The following is an 18,097-nucleotide window of genomic DNA, read 5'->3' on the forward strand; positions in this document are numbered from 1 at the left end:
ATTAAATATGATTTGATTTATGGCTCAGAATATTTTCTATCTTGGTGAATGTTCCATGTATACATGAAAATAATTTATATTCTGCTGTTGTTAGTTGGAATGTTCTATAATGTTTATTACATAAAGTTAGTTGATAATGTTTCAGTCTCTGATATCCTTACTGATTTTCTAATTGTTATACTAGTTGCTGAAAAAGAATTGTTTAAGTGTGTAAGTATTATAGATACTTCAAATTCAAAGTATGGATTTGCTATTTCTCTCTTCACTTCCATTATTTGCTTCATGTATTCGTAAGTACATGTTTTAGCCCCATCCATTTTTAGGACTGTTTTTTATTCTTAGTGAATTGATTTCCACCCCTATCATTGAGTAATGTCCTTTTTTAGTTTAGCCCTGGTAATGTTTTTTTTGTTCTTAAGTCTATGTCACACTGCTTAAGGTGTTTATGTTTTATAATACTGGCCTTTATTGCCTTATGGAATTAAAAATGAGTCTTGGTTTTTATAAAATGAAGTTGTGAAAGAACTAAACAGGCTGACTATGACGAATAACTCAGATGAGGAAACAAGTCTCAGAGAGTTCAGACAAGGTAATAGAGGCTCAAATGAGAGTCTGAGATGAGGAAATTAAAGTGCTGAGAGGCTGCGGGCTTTGTTATAACCCAGATAGTCTAGTGGCAGAGCCAGAGCTAAGATCCTTACACTGGGTCATCTCTAGTTTCACCCAAACTAAAACATGTATGTCAATGAATTTGCTCTTAATGAGCACCTTATTATTGAAAAGTTCTAAAGGTAAACAGTAGAGATTCAAAGTCAAGTATCTTATGCCTGCGATTTTCAGAATGGGGATTCCACTTCACTCTGGTAATAAATTATGGAGAACAATTCATTGTGCTGCAGGTAAATGCACCAAAAGAAATTGTAAAGTCATTTCCATTTTGTATATTCCAATCTAATGACATCAGTGAAATAATCAGTATGTGGTAGCAATGTGACCCTCAAATAAAGTCAGCTCCAGTTTTTGGTGCAATGGCTTTATGAATTAGCTATTACTTTTTGGTTTTCCAGGTGCTGTGCTTTACAAAAAAAGCTGTCTGTTAAGCACCTCACACATTGAAGAGACTAAATGCATGCATTGGGGTACAGTGTTTTCCATTATATTTGGAACTGAACACTGCCCTTTATCACTTTTGCAGGAGAAAATATGATTGACAAGTGCAGTTAGTATAGAGTCATTAGTAGATTGCTCTTTTACTTTTTTCTTTCACTGGCATCATCCTTCTAACTGATTAAACAGAAAATTAAAACACTAGGCTACATATTGGGAAATTCTTTTATCAAAATATCTTTTTATTTCCTGTCCTTTCTTCCATGTTCTCTTATTCAAATTGCTACAGTAATCTTGGAATTTTTATAGCTGTCCCTTTTAAGATAAATTTTCAGAATTTGCTCAGAGAAGACTTGATGGAATCTATTTTCAGTCTCAGTAGGAGAATCCTAATTTGCATCTCTTCATGGGTTGCTGTGGCCTAAATTGATCTACATTGACCTAGTTCATTTTAAATCAATTCAAGTTTTTTTGTGTGTGCACACAGAACCAACTACTGCCTGTACTTAGAGGCTGCAAAATCAATCCCAAGGAAATTTAAGCAATCTGAATGGGTTCTTCAGATAAAAGTATACTGTATTGTACTGTTCAAAACTGAGAAGGGCACTGAGGTGAAACTAAGAAGTTAGAAGAGTTTAATCAACCAACTAGTCAAAAATTGTATCAGTTGTCTGTGATACAAAATATATTTTGTTCCTCCTAATATCTAATTATTACTGTATCATCTGATGTCATTGCTATAAAAATCAGTTCTAATACCGTGTTATTATATTTCCTTAAAGTATACTTAATTTCTTTTAAGTATACTTTGTGACAAGAGGGACAATTGTTATTCTCCTACAGTTGTAAAGATTGCACTAGGCTATTTCTTAAAGCCAAGATTCTGTAGCCAGCTTTATTTTAGAAGTGAGATGTTAAAAAAAAAAAAGTAAACTGAATAAGGGTCTTTGGTAGTTCACTTTGCTAGAACATGCCATGCTAGTTAGCCAGAGTCAACAAAAATAATGGAACTTCTCTCAGTATTTTAGCACTTGCTTGTAAACAAATTTTCTCTTAAGTAAGATGAACTATAAGGAGATAACAATTATAATTCTTATTGTATTTTAAAAAAGATCCCATACTGGAAATATATCACATTGAGCTTTAAAAATACCAAATATGCAATAAATGCTGTGCATAAATGACTATAATATTAAGTATAAAATAATAAATGATAGGAAGTTAGGGCTATAAGAGTTCCTAGAAGGGAAAGAAAACTTCTTGCTGGAAGGAATTAGGAAATGTTCCATTGATAGTAAGTCACTTCCACAATATACCTGCACTTGTGCTAAGTATGGAAGAGTGAGAGTGAATCCAAGAGTTGTATACTTTAGCAGATTGAATGGGCAATAGATTGTAAGATGAATCAAAAGTGCAGATTTGTGATAAGATAATTTAGGAGGCTATCTCAAAAGTACAGGTGAAGCTTGTGAAACATGAATAGAGAGTAGCTAGTAGAGATGAACACGAGGCAGAAAAATGAAAATATATCTTGAGGCCACTATTTGGATTTGAAAAGCAAGAGAGGGAGAAGGGTAAAGTAACCAACTAACTAACTACTAACTAACTAAAGCAAATCAGAGATGTTGAGCCTAGATATTTCAGAGGTTGCTAGTGCTTTTACCAAATAGAGAATAAGAAAGAGGGTCAAATTATAGAAGGATCCATTAAATTCTTAGACTTTAAAGGCTAAGGTAGATACTTATTTGATTACTGATGAATGACACTAAATTACTTCAGTTTTAGACAGAGTGTACTGAGTTTTTGGTGTCACCAAGATGTTCAGGTAGAGGTGCCCACCAACTAGTTGCAAAGGGAGAAGCATGGTAGAGAGGTAATGAAAACTTCCCAGGGAAAGGCAGTAGTTAAATCTACATAATTACAAGGAAGGAGGTAACAGCAAGGAGAGAAAACTTTGGAACAAAGAAAATCCAGAGAAGACACAACCACAGTTGGGAGAGGAAAACTAGAAAGAAAAAATGTGTTAGAAAACAGAGAAGCAATTTTAAAAGGGAGTAGTTAGGCAAAGAGAGAGATATGGATATATGATATGTTAAGAACAAAGAAAAAAGGTTAAAAACCAGTTACATTTATTTTGTAGAAGGTTTTTTCTTTCTTTCATTCACTTCTTTCCTTTCTAAATATTTATGGGCATGAATTCAGAACGGTATGTATCATCAAAGTGCAAATTGTCTGTGATCATATCTCCTTGAGATAATTGCTGTTTAATTTGGCTTATTTCCTTCCAGTCATTTTCAGTATATGTGGAAATAGTGAGAATGCATTAGTTGTCAAATGTGCCATTTGTCAATGTAACATTATAGTCTTTGAACTGTTTAATGATTTCTGCTTAAAATTCAAATTTGTCTGAAAACAGTGTTGCAACGCACCATATTTTAACGTTTGATTTTTCCTAACAAATCATTTTCATTCCTTTTCTTTTTAAAAATTTAATCTCATTTTAACAGTTTCTTCTCAGTTACACTTAGTTTAATTTTTCCTTTGGCTACTATGGAACTAATGGCTTTTACTTTTATTGTTACAATTTATATGTCTTGTCTTTTTTTATTTTATTTGCTACGTCTTGTATGATTTATTGTTTTTACTGTGTATATTTTCCATTTAGAATTTTATTATTCCTCTTCTAATTTACTCCCATGATTGGGAAGGCATAATTCTATTTTTAATTCTTTTCATTAATATTTCTCAAAAAATTCTATATATCAGAAATTATTTGGGTAAAAAAATAGACTTTGCATCATAATCTTTTGATTCTTTCCCCACTCTATATAAGAGGGGGAATGTAACACATTTTTACTTCTTCCTTTTCTCAGATTTTAAAACTATAATGTGTATTTTTGGAGCCACATTAATATTATTTAAGCTTGTTAAATTATAATTTTATTTTTATGCAATACTATTTTTATTCAATTTTGTAACAAATGTAAAACAATTAAACTGAAATCTATGTTTAATTTAATTCAATGTTCACTGCCAGTGTTTGTAGAAGTATTAGCTGGATGATAGTTTCTAAAGCTAAATAACAGATCGTCATCAAATAATGGAGAGTCTAATGGCTTTCTTTCAATGGTACTGCTCTTTCTTGTTCTCTATTTTGATTGAAAACATTCTGAAGCTTTGAGTTAAGTCCATTCTTAATCTCTTAATTTAGGTACTTTATAGAAAGTATAGAGGAGTTCCAGTGAAGATGGTGGAGTCAGAGGACCCTAACCTCACCTTGTCCCATGGATACAACTAGATAATAGACACATCAGTGTCAATAACCCAGAAAATGGTCCAAAGACTGATAGAACAGACTCCACAGCTAAATGTAGACATGAGTCCACATCAAAGAGGGTAGGAAGGGTAGAGACCAGGTCAGGAGCTAAACAGACCAGCAGGAATGTCCTCAAGAGAGGCACTTTGTAGGCATGGAGAAGGGAGAGAAACAGATCCTCACATCTGAAACTCCAGGCACAGGGAGCTAGAATGAGGAAGATGAATCCCTATAACGTTTGGCTTTGAAAACCAGAGAGGCCAAATTTTTTGAGTTCTTACAATCAGTGGGGCTTAAAAGCTAGAATTTAAAAAATCAGTAAGCTTCTAGGAAACCTGGGAGGGGAAGGGAAACGGAATCCCCACCCTTAAAGAGACAACACAACAAACAGCCCCACAGAGATACATCACAGAAACAGCAGTTTTGAAAAATACCTATGGTATATGGCGGGGGGGGGGGGGCGGAGATTTGTTTACTAATGTCAGTGTGCTGGAGGGGCAAGGATCATTTGGAGACTTCTCCAGCAACAAGGGGTTGGTATGGGCCATTTCCCTCCCCTACTTCCCAGCCTAGACACAGGGACACCTGTGGGAACCACCACAGCACAACACTTACCACCTAACTTGCTAACAGTGCTAGTTACACCATATCGTTCTGCAGACACGGCCATTCCAGCCAGGCCTTAGCTCCAGGTTACCTCCTACAGCACACTGGACAAAACATCACTACACCCTGCTTCCCAACCCTGTGGGCTTCTTTAGATCTGCCTAGATCTCACCTGGCCTGCCTAGGTCCTTGGCAGTTACAGATCCCCTCCTGACAGTGCAGAAATTACTGGCACTGCATGCTCCATGTGTGAAGTTTCATGCTGTTCGATGCTATTGCATCATTGGCAAATGCGTGGTCTGACTGAACTTAAGCCCAGGTGGTCCAAGACTGCCCACTAATAGGGGACCAAACTCTGCCCACAACAGGCAAAGAGAGCCATCACAGATAACTGGACTGAAGGCAAAAGCAGCTCAGCCACAACAGCAGGGTGCACACAACACACACACAGGAAACACCCCTGAAGTGCCAGGTTCTGGTGAACAGGGGACATTATGCTGCAGGTCACTACAGGATCTCTTCTTCATAAGGCCACTATGTTCAAGTTCAGGAGACATACCTTACTTCCATAACACACAGAAACAGACGTAGAGGGAGACAAAATGAAGATTCAGAGCAGTATGTCCCAAATGGAAAAAAAAAAAAAAAGGACAAAAATCACAGCAAGAGACCTAAATGAAATGGATATAAGTAACATGACTGATAGAGAATATAAAGTAATCATCATAAAGATACTGGATTTGAGAAAAGAATGGAGGACTTCGGTGAGACCCTTAACAAAGGGACACGAAACATAAAAAGGAAATAGAAATGAAAAACTCAATAAATGAAATTAAAAATACACTAGATGCATTCATCAGTTGATGGACACTAGATGCAATGTATAGTGGATAAAAGGAAGCACAAGAACACATCAATTACCGGGAGAACAGAGTAATCAAAGGCAAACTACACAGGAGAGACAAAAAATAATAAAATATGAAAACAGACTAAGGGAACACAGTGACACCATTAAGCATAATAACATTCACATTATAAGGATCCTAGAAGGAGAAATGAGATAAAGGGAACAGAATGTCCTTGAAGAAATAATAGCTCAAAAATTCCATAATCTGGGGAAGGAAATATACCCAGATCCAGGAGGCAGAGAGAGCCCTCAAGAACATCAACTCAAGGAGGTCCACACCAAGACACACAGTAATTAAAATGGCAAAAAGTAGTGATAAAGAGAGAAATTAAAAGCAGCAAAAGGAAAGAAAACAGTTACATACAAGGGAAACCCCAAAAGACTTTCAGCTAATTTTTTAGCAGAAAATTTCAGGCCAGAAGAGAGTGGCATGACATATTCAAAGTGCTGAAAGAAAAAATCTGCAGCCAAGAATACTCTATTGAGCGGGGCACCTGGGTGGCTCAGTTGGTTAAGCGACTGCCTTCGGCTCGGGTCATGATCTCAGGGTCTTGGGATCGAGCCCCGCATCGGGCTCCCTGCTCCACGGGAAGCCTGCTTCTCCCTCTCCCACTCCCCCTGCTTGTGTTCCCTCTCTCGCTGTCTCTCTCTGTCAAATAAATAAATAAAATCTTAAAAAAAAAAAAAAGAATACTCTATTGAGCAAAGCTGGCTTTCAGAATGGGGGGTAGGGGGTGGGGGAGTTTCCCAGACAAACAAAAGCTAAGGTAATTCATGACCAGTAAACCAGCCCTACAAGAAATGTTAAAGGGGACTCTCAGTGGAAAGGAAAGACCATAAGAAGGAGTAAGAAAATTAGAAGCACAAAAGCAGTAAAATCAAGTATATCTATAAAAATCAGTCAAGGGATTCACAAAATAAAACCATGTAAGTATAACCCTATATACCTAAAACATGGAGGTAAGAGAAGTAAAGAATGGATTCAAACTTAGGTGACCATCAACTTAATATAGACTGCTATATGCATAAGATGTTATATCCAAACCCAATGGTAACCACAAATCAAAAACCACTGATAGGCAAACAATAAAGAGGAAGGAATCCAAGTATATCACTAAAGAAAGCTAGCAAACCATGAGAGAAGAGAGCAAGAAAGGAAAAGAGTAGAATTACAAAAACCATAAAACAAGTTAACCAAATGGCAATATGTACATTCCTATCAATAATTACTTTGAATGTAAATGGACTAAATGCTCCAATCAAATACACAGGGTGATGGAATGGATTAAAATAAAAAAGATACATTTATACTCTGCCCACAAGAGACACATTCCATATCTAAAGACACATACAGATTGAAAGTGAAGGGGTGAAAAAGCATTTATTATGGAAATGGGAGTGAAAAGAAAGCCAGGGTAGCAATACTTATATCAGACAAAATAGACTTTAAAACAAAGACAGTAACAAGAGAAAAAGAAGAACACCACATTATCATAAAGGGAATAATCTAACAAGATACAAACATTGTAAATATTTATGCATCCAACATGGGAGTACCCAAATATATAAAGCAGCTTATAACAAACATGAAGTAGTCAATAGTAATAGAATAATAATAGGTGATTTTAACACCCTACTTATATCAATGAATAGATCATCCAAACAGAAAAATCACAAAGGAAACAATGGCTTTGAATGACATATTGGAAGGATGGATTTAGCAGACACGTTCAAAATAATTCATCCTGAAACAATACACGTTCTTCTCAAATGCACATGGAACCATCTCCAGAATAGATCACATATTAAGCCACAAAACAGCCTCAACAAATTCAAAAAGATTCAAGTCACACCATGCATCTTTTCCAACCAAAATGCTAGAAAACTAGAAATTAACCACAAGAAAAAATCTGGAAAGAGCATAAATACATAGATGTTAAGTTATCTGATTTGTTAGTATGTAATTGGCTAATCTGTTATCACACTATGTATTTCTGTGGTTATGTGTTGTATTGTTTTTCTCTTCCATTTCTCATTTTGGTTTTTGAGTATACTCTCTTTTTTTCTTAGCTAATGTAGTTAAAGCATTGCAATTTTATTTATTTTTTGGAAAAGCTGGTCATTACTATTAAAAAAATAACATGCTACTACACAATGTGAGTCAACCAAGAAATCAAAGAGGAAATCAAAAATACTGGAAACAAATGGAAATGAAAACATGACAATCCAAAATCTTTGGGATGCAGCAAAAGTTATTCTATTAGAAAGTTTATGGCTATATAGGCCTACCTCAAAAACAAAAACAAAAAATCTCAAATAAAAAAACCTAACCTTACATCTAAAGAGCTAGAAAAAGAACAAACAAAACCCAAAACCAGTAGAAGGAAGAAAATAAAAAAGAGTAGAGCAAAAATAAAATAGAAACAAACAAAAAAACAATAGAACAAATCAATGAAACCAGGAGCTGGTTCTTTGAAAAGATCAATAAAATTGACAAACCTTTAGCCAGACTCATTCAAAAAAAAAAAAAAAGAGAGAGAGAGTCCAAATAAAATTAGAAATGAAAGAGATATAACAGACACCACAGAAATACAGAAGATTATAAGAGGATATTATGAAAAAATTACAAAGCAACAAATTGGACAACCTAGAAGAAATGGATAAATTCCTAGAAACATATCACCTACCAAAACTGAAGCAGGAAGAAATAGAAAATTTGAACAGACTGATTAACAGCAATGAAATTGAATCTGTAATGAAAAAAACCTCCCGATAGGCAGATCCTGCACTGGAGGAGAAACACACAGCTGACAGTCTTCTTCCCATGACTCTTACAGCCATTTCTCTCCTGGGCATAATGGCAACTCTTAAGGAAAAACTGAGTGCACCAGTTGCAGAAGAAGCAACCAATCCAAACAATAAGATCACTGTAGTGGGTGTTGGACAAGTTGGTATGGCATGTGCCATCAGCTTCTGGGAAAGTCTCTGGCAGATGAACTTGCCCTTGTGGATGTTTTAGAAAATAAATTCAAAGGAATGATGGATCTGCAACGTGGGAGCTTATTTCTTCAGACACCTAAAATCGTGGCAGATGAAGATTACTCTGTGACTGCCAATTCTAAGATTTTGGTGGTACTGTGGAAGTCCACCAGCAGGAGGGAGAGAGCCATCTCAATCTGGTGCAGAGGAATGTTCATGTCTTCAAATTCATTATTCCTCAGATAGTCAAGTACAGTCCTGATTGTATCATAATTTGTGGTTTACAACCCAGTGGATATTCTTACACCTGGAAATTATGTGGCTTACATAAGCACTCTGTAATTGGAAATGGGTGTGATCTGGATTCTGCTAGATTTCACCATCTTATGGCTGAAAAACATGGCATTCATCCAACTGCCATGGATGCATTTTGGGAGAACATGGAGACTCATGTGGCTGTGTGGAGTAGAGGGAATGCGGCAGGCATTTCTCTCCAGGAACTTAATCCAGAAATGAGAACAGACAATGACAGTGAAAATTGGAAAGAAGTGAATAAGATGGTGGTTGAAAGTGCCTATGAAGTCATCAGGCTAAAAGGATTACCAACTGGGCTATTGGATTAAGTGTGGCTGATCTCACTGAATCCATGCTTAAAAATCTATCCAGGATACATCCAGTGGCAACAATGGTGAAGGGAATGTATGGCATTGAGAATGAAGTGTTCCTGAGCCTCCCATGTATCCTGAATGCTCAGAGATTAACCAGTGTTATCCACTAGAAGCTAAAAGATGATAAGATTCCTCAGCTCAAGAAAAGTACAAATACCTTATCGGACATCCAGAAAGACCTAAAAGACCTGTGACTTCAGGTTTCTAGGCTATAGAAATTTAAAACTATAATATGATTAACCATGAGCCTTTAATTTTTCATCCATATACATGGATCACAGTTTATTTTTATCTTCCTAAATATATTAATCTGGGCTCACAGAATCAACGCCCATGCTTGGTTTAATACTTGCAATAGGAGCCCTTGAACAAATAAGATTAATTATTGTAGTGTTTCTAAAAACAAAAAACAAAACAAACAACAACAAAAACAAAAACTAAAGTCCAGGACCAGAAGGTTTCACAGGTGAATTCTACCAAACACTTAATGAAAAATTCACAGCTATTCTTCTCAAACTATTCTAAAAAATAGAAGATGAAGGAAAGGTTCCAAATTCATTATATGAGACCAGAATTACCTTGATACTAAAACCAGATAAAGACACTGCAAAAAAGAGATCTACAGACCAATATCTCTGATTAACATAGAGGCAATAATCCTCAACAAAATATTAGCAAACCAAATCCAACAATACATTAAAAACATCATTCACTACGATCACATGAGATTTATTCCTGTTATACGAGGGTGGTTCAATATTCGCAAATCAGTCAACATGACACATCACATTAGCAAAACTAAGGATAAAAACCATATGATCATTTCAATAGATGCAGAGAAAGCATTTGACAAAATACAACATAGATTCATGGTAAAAACCCTCAACAAATTAGGGGTAGATGGAACATACCCCAACATAATAAAGGCCATATATGAAAAAACCAACAGTGAACATCAAACTCAATGAGGAGAAACAGAGCTTTTTCCCTAAGATCAGGAACAAGACAAGTACGTCCACTCTCACCACTTTTAACATAATAATACATAGAAGTCCTAGCCACAGCACGCAGATAAGAAAAAGAAACAAAAGATCCAAATTGGTAAGGAAGAAGTAAAACTTTCATTATTTGCAGATGCCATGATACTATATATAGAAAACCCTAAAAACTCCACCAAAAAACTAGTGGGACTGATACATGAATTCAGTAAGGTCACAAGATTCAAAATCAATATACAGAAATCTGTTGCATTTCTGTACAGTAATAATGAAGCAGCAGAAAGAGAAATTAAGAAAACAATCCCATTTACAATTGCACCAAAAATAATAAAATACCTAGGATTAAACTTAACCAAGGAGGTGAAAGAACTATACTACAAACAAATGGAAAGATATTTCATACTCATGAATGGGAAGAACAAACATTATTAAAATGAACACACTACCCAAAGCAATCTACAGACTTAATGCAATCTCTATCAAAATACCAATAGCATTTTTTTCAAAGAACTAGAAAAAATAAAATTTGTATGGAACCACAAAAGACCCTGAATAGGATAAGCAATCCTAAAAAGAACAAAACTAGGAGGAGCAAGATGGTGAAGGAGTAGGAGACTTAAATTTCGTCTGGTCCCAGGAATTCAGCTAGATAGGGATCAAACCATTCTGAACACCTATGAAATCAACAGGAGATCGAAGAAAAGAATAGCAGCAACTCTCTGAACAGAAAAGTGACCACTTTCTGGAAGGTAGGACATGCAGAGAAGTGAATCCAAGGCGATATTTGGGAAGATAAACAGTGGGGGAGGGGGCCTCCGTCAGCGGCTACTGACAAGTGATAGAGCTGCGGAACTTTGAGAAGTCCGCTCTGCTGAGGGATGTCGCTCCAGTGGCTGAGCAGGGAGTGGAACTCTCGCTGGGACACTGTGGTCTCAGGACCCTTGGGGTCACAGAAAGACCAGGGGTGCCTGAGTGCTGCAGAGCTCCCAGGTATCAGAGCAGGGATGCCGGCTGCAGACACAGAGCCGGGGAGTGGGCTCTGAGCTCAGGGTTGCCATAAACCATGATCCGCGGTACAGTGGGGCTACTGCTCTTCCAGCAGGGACCCAACAAGTGGCAGATCCGGGGAGACTCCCCTTCCTCCCCCAGGAGGAGCGGTGCAGGAGCGCACCACAGGTATCTGCTGGGTTTGGAGACTCCACACGGTGTCGGGTGCCAGAGATAGAAACACTAGGTCACAGGCCGGGTGAGCACGGAGTGTGGCCGGAGATCAGGGAGATGGGAGTGACTGACTGCTTTTCTAAGGGGGCTCACTGAGGAGTGGGGACCCGAGTTCTCAGCTCCTCCAGGTGGAGATTGGAAGGCCGCCATTTTCACTCTCGTCCTCCAAAGCTGTACGGAAAGCTTGCAGGGAACAAAAGCTCCCGAGAGCAAACCCAAGCAGATTACTTAGCCCGGACCGGAAACGGCGGGGCAATTCCGCCTCCAGCAAAGACATTTGGGAACCAAGGCAACAAGCCCCTCCCCCAGAACATCAGCAAGGACAGCCAGCCAAGACCAAGTTTACTGATCAATGAGAATGGCAGAACTCCACCACTAGGGGAATATAGCACATAGAATTCATGGCTTTTTCCCCCCAGATTCGTTAGTCTTTCAAAGTTAATTTTTTTAATTTTCTTTTTCTTCTTTTTTGAATTTTTCTTTTTCCCTTTTTCAACTAATATTTATCAATCCCTTTTTAAAATTTTTTTTATTTTTCATTTTTAGAGTCATATTCAATCCCTTCATAGTAGTTACCTTTATTTTTGGCATATATATATAAGTTGCTCTCTCTTTAAAATTTTGGGATACAGTTTCTTCTAACAGAATAAAACATACCCTAAATCTCTAGTGTATGGCTTTGTTCTAGTCTCCTGTCTGATCACATTCTCTCCCTTTAAAAAAAAAAAAAAACTACTCTTCTTTCTTTTTTCAACCAACTTCCTATGTTATCAATTCCTTTTATAAAATCGTTTATAATTTTCATCTTTACAGTCATATTCCATCAGTTCATCATATTTACCCTTATTTTTGTACCTATATAAGCTTTTATTTCTTTAAAATTTTGGGAGGCACTTTCTTCTAACAGACCAAAATATGCCCAAAATCTAGTGTGTGGCACTGATCTATGCACCAGCCTGATCATATTTAATCATATTCTTTTTTTATCTTTTTCTATTTTTTTTTATCTTTCTTCTTTCTTTCCCTTTCTTTTCCCCCGGTTTCAGGTCTCTTTTGATTTGTTTATTGTATATTTTTCTGGGGCTGTTGTTACCCTGTTAGCATTCTGTTCTCTCATTCATCTATTGTCCTCTGGAAAAAATGTCAAGATGGAAAAAATCACCTCAAAAACAAAAGAACAAGAGGCAGTACCGACTGCCAGGACCTAATCAATACAGACATTAGTAAGATGGTGGAACTAGAGTCCAGAATGATGATTTTAAAGATACTAGCTGGGCTTGAAAAAAGCATGGAAGATATGAGAGAAACCCTCTCTGGAGAAATAAAAGAACTAAAATCTAACCAAGTCGAAATCAAAAAGGCTACTAATGAGGTGCAATCAAAAATAGAGGCTCTAACTGCTAGGAAAAATGAGGCAGAAGAGAGAATTAATGATATAGAAGACCAAATGATGGAAAATAAAGAAGCTGAGAAAAAGGGAGATAAACAACACCTGGATTATGAGGGCAGAATTCGAGAGATAACCCAGAAGAAGAAGAAAGAGAGAGAGGGAAAGAAGGTATACTGGAGCAAATTATAGCAGAGAACTTCCCTAATTTGGAGAAGGAAACAGGCATCAAAATCCAGGAGGCACAGAGAACCACCCTCAAAATCAATAAAAATACGTCAACACCCCGACATCTAATAGTAAAACTTATGAGTCTCAGAGACAAAGAGAAAATCCTGAAAGCAGCTTGGGACAAGAGATCTATAACCTACAATGGTAGATACATTTGATTGGCAACAGACCTATCCACAGAGACCTGGCAGGCCAGAAAGAACTGGCATGATATATTCAGAGCACTAAACGAGAAAAATATGTAGGCAAGAATACTATATCCAGCTAGGCTGTCACTGAAAATAGAAGGAGAGATAAAATCTTCCAGGACAAACAAAAACTAAAGGAATTTGCAAACACGAAACCAGCCCTACAAGAAATATTGAAAGGGGTCCTCTAAGCAAAGAGAGAGCCTTAAAGTAATATAGACCAGAAAGGAACACAGACAATACACAGTAACAGTCACTTTACAGGCAATACAATGGCACTAAATTCATACCTTTCAATAATTACCCTGAATGTAAATGGGCTAAATGCCTCATTCAAAAGACACAGGCTATCAGATTGGACAAAAAAACAAGACCCATTGAAATGCTGTCTGCAAGAGACTCATTTCAGACCCAAAGACACCTCCACATTGAAAGTGAGGGGGTGGAAACCCACTTACCATGCTAATGGACACCAAAAGAAAGCTGGGGTGGCAATCCTTATAACAGACATTTTAGATTTTAAACCAAAGACTATAATAAGAGATGAGGAAGAGCACTATATCTTACTTAAAGGGTCTATCCAACAAGAAGAACTAACAATTGTAAATATCTATGCCCCTAACATGGGAGCAGCCAATTATAGAAGCCAATTAAAAACAAAAGCAAAGAAACACAACGACAACAATACAATAATAGTGGGGGGCTTTAACACCCTTCTCCCTTAAATGGACAGATCATCTAAGCAAAAGATCAACAAGGAAATAAAGACTTTAAATGAAACACTGGACCAAAAGGACTTCACACATATATTCAGTATAGTCCATCCCAAAGCAACAGAATACACATTCTTCTCTAGTGCCCATGAAACAATCTCCATAATAGATCACATCCTAGGTAACAAATCAGGTCTCAACTGGTACCAAAACATTGAGATCAACCCTGCATATTTTCAGACCACAATGCTTTGAAACTAGAACTCAATCACAAGAGGAAAGTCAGAAAGAACTCAAATACATGGAGGCTAAACAGCATCCTACTAAAGAATGAATGAGTCAACCAGGAAATTAAAGAAGAATTAAAAAATTTCATGGAAACAAATGAAAATGAAAACATTCAAAATCTTTGGGATGCAGCAAAGGCAGTCCCCTAAGAGGAAAGTATATAGCAATACAAGCCTTTCTCAAGAAACAAGAAAGGTCTCAAATGCACAACCTAACCCTACACCTAAAGGAGCTGGAGAAAGAACAGCAAATAAAGCCTAAACCCAGCAGGAGAAGAGAAATAATAAAGATTAGAGCAGAAATCAATGAAATGGAAACCAAAAGAACAGTAGAACAGATCAACGAAAGTAGGAGCTGGTTCTTTGAAAGAATTAACAAGATTGATAAACCCCTGGCCAGACTTACCAAAAAGAGAAAGGACTGAAATAAATAAAATCATGAATAAAAGAGGAGCGATCACAACCGACACCAAAGAAATACAAACAATTATAAGAACATATTATGAGCAACTATATGCCAGCAAATTAGATAATCTGGAAGAAATGGATGCATTCCTAGAACTGTATAAACTAACAAAACTGAACCAGGAAGAAATAGAAAACCTGAACAGACCTATAACTGCTAAGGAAATTGAAGCAGTCATCAAAAATACCCCAACAAACAAAAGCCCAAGGCCAGATGGCTTCCCAGGGGAATTCTACCAAACATTTAAAGAAGAATTAATACCTATTCTGAAACTGTTCCAAAAAATAGAAATGGAAGGAAAACTTCCAAACTCGTTTTATGAGGCCACCATTACCTTGATCCCAAAACCAAAGACCCCATCAAAAAGAATTACAGACCAATATCCTTGATGAACATGGATGCAAAAATTCTCACCAAAATACTAGCCAATAGGATCCAGCAGTACATTAAAAGGATTATTCACCACGACCAAGTGGGATATATCCCTAGGCGGCAAGGTTGGTTCAGCCTCTGCAAATCAATCATCGTATACAATACAATAATAAAAGAAAGAACAAGAACCATACGATCCTCTCAGTACATGCAGAAAAAGCATTTTACAAAGTACAGCATCCTTTCTTGATTAAAACTCTTCAGAGTGCAATGATAGAGGGTACATACCTCAATATCATAAAAGCCATCTATGAAAAACCCACAGCGAATATCATTCTCAATGGGGAAAAACTGAGAACTTACCCCCTAAGGTCAGGAACATGGCAGGGATGTCCACTGTCACAACTGCTATTCAACATAGTACTAGATGTCCTAGCCACAGCAATCAGACAACAAAAAGAAATCAAAGGCATCCGAATCAGCAAAGAAGAAGTCAAACTCTCACTCTTTGCAGATGATATGATACTTTATGTGGAAAACCCAAAAGACTCCAGCCCAAAACTGCTAGAACTCATACAGGAATTCAGTAAAGTGGCAGGATATAAAATCAATGCACAGAAATCAGTGGCATTCCTATACACCAACAACAAGACAGAAGAAAGAGAAATTAAGGAGTCGATCCCATTTACAATTGCACCCAAAACCATAAGATACCTAGGAATAAACCTAACCAAAGAGACAAAGGATCTGTACTCAGAAAACTATAAAATACTCATGAAAGTAATTGAGGAAGACACAAAGAAATGGAAAAACGTTCCATGCTCATGGATTGGAAGAACAAACATTGTGAAGATGTCAATGCTACCCAGAGCAATCTACACATTCAATGCAATCCCCATCAAAATACCATCCACTTTTTTCAAAGAAATGGAACAAATAATCCTAAAATTTGTATGGAACCAGAAGAGACCCCGAATAGCCAGTGGAATGTTGAAAAAGAAAAGCAAAGCCGGCGGCATCACAATTCCGGACTTCCAGCTCTATTACAAAGCTGTCCTCATCAAGACAGTATGGTACTGGCACAAAAACAGACACATAGATCAGTGGAATAGAATAGAGAGCCCAGAAATGGACCCTCAACTCTATGGTCAACTCATCTTTGACAAAGCAGGAAAGAATGTGCAATGGAAAAAACACAGTCTCTTCAACAAATGGTGTTGGGAAAATTGGACAGCCACATGCAGAAGAATGAAACTGGACCATTTCCTTACACCACACACAAAATAGACTCCAAAAGGTTGAAAGACGTAAATGTGAGACACTAGTCCATCAAAATCCTGAAGGATAACTCAGAGAGCAACCTCTTCAACCTCAGCCGCAGCAACTTCTTCCTAGAAACATCACCAACGGCAAGGGAAGCAAGGGCAAAAATGAACTCTTGGGACTTAATCAAGATAAAAAGCTTTTGCACAGCAAAAGAAACAGTCCACAAAAGCAAAAGACAACCGACAGAATGGGAGAAAATATTTGCAAATGCCATATCAGATAAAGGGCTAATATCCAAAATCTATAAAGAACTTATCAAACTCAACACCTAAAGAACAAACAATCCAATCAAGATGGTCAGAAGACATAAACAGACAGTTTTCCAAAGAAGACACCCAAATGGCCAATAGACACATGAAAAAGTGCTCAATATCGCTCGGCATCAGGGAAATCCAAATCAAAACCTCAATGAGATACCACCTCACACCAAATCAGAATGGGTAAAATTAACAAGTCAGGAAATGACAGATGTTGGCGGGGATGCGGAGAAAGGGGAACGCTCCTACACTGTTGGTGGGAATGCAGGCTGATACAACCACTCTGGAAAACAGTATGGAGGTTCCTCAAAAAGTTGAAAATAGAGCTACTGTATGACCCAGCAATTGCACTACTGGGTATTTACCCCAAAGATACAAATGTAGGGACCCGAAGGGGTACGTGCACCCCAATGTTTATAGCAGCAATGTCCACAATAGCCAAACTGTGGAAAGAGCCAAGATGTCCATCGACAGATGAATGGATAAAGAAGAGGTGGTATATATACACAATGGAATATTATACAGCCATCAAAGGGAATGAGATCTTGCCATTTTCAACAACGTGGATGTAACTGGAGGGTGTTACGCTGAGTGAAATAAGTCAATCAGAGAAAGACATGTATCATATGACCTCACTGATATGAGGAATTCTTAATCTCAGGAAACAAACTGAGGGTTGCTGGAGTGGTGGGGGGGGTGGGAGGGATGGGGTGGCTGGGTGATAGACATTGGGGAGGGTATGTGCTATGGTGAGCGCTGTGAATTGTGCAAGACTGTTGAATCCCAGATCTGTACCTCTGAAACAAATAATGCAATATATATTAAGAAAAAAAAGAAGAAGATAGCAGGAGGGGAAGAATGAAGGGGGGTAAATCGGAGGGGGAGACGAACCATGAGAGATGATGGACTCTGAAAAACAAACTGAGGGTTCTAGAGGGGAGGGAGGTGGGAGGATGGGTTAGCCTGGTGATGGGTATTAAAGAGGGCACGTTCTGCGTGGAGCACTGGGTGTTATGCACAAACAATGAATCATGGAACTCTGTATCAAAAACTAATGATGTAATATAT

General features: G+C 37.4%; 1 protein-coding gene and 1 pseudogene across 10 annotated transcripts in view; one reads left to right on the plus strand and one right to left on the minus strand.

Annotated features, from left to right (window-relative positions):
• The window catches only part of TMEM232 (transmembrane protein 232), a 250,075-nt gene that overhangs the window by 37,317 nt on the left and 194,661 nt on the right, over positions 1–18,097 (minus strand). The gene's annotated exons all lie outside the window — the stretch shown is intronic.
• On the plus strand, positions 8,794–9,777 carry LOC141371378 (L-lactate dehydrogenase B chain-like; annotated as a pseudogene).

This window comes from Callorhinus ursinus, unplaced genomic scaffold, assembly GCF_003265705.2.
Source record: "Callorhinus ursinus isolate GAN/ISIS: 27379988/994484 unplaced genomic scaffold, GSC_fseal_2.0 scaffold3, whole genome shotgun sequence".
Taxonomy (NCBI): Eukaryota; Metazoa; Chordata; class Mammalia; order Carnivora; family Otariidae; genus Callorhinus; species Callorhinus ursinus.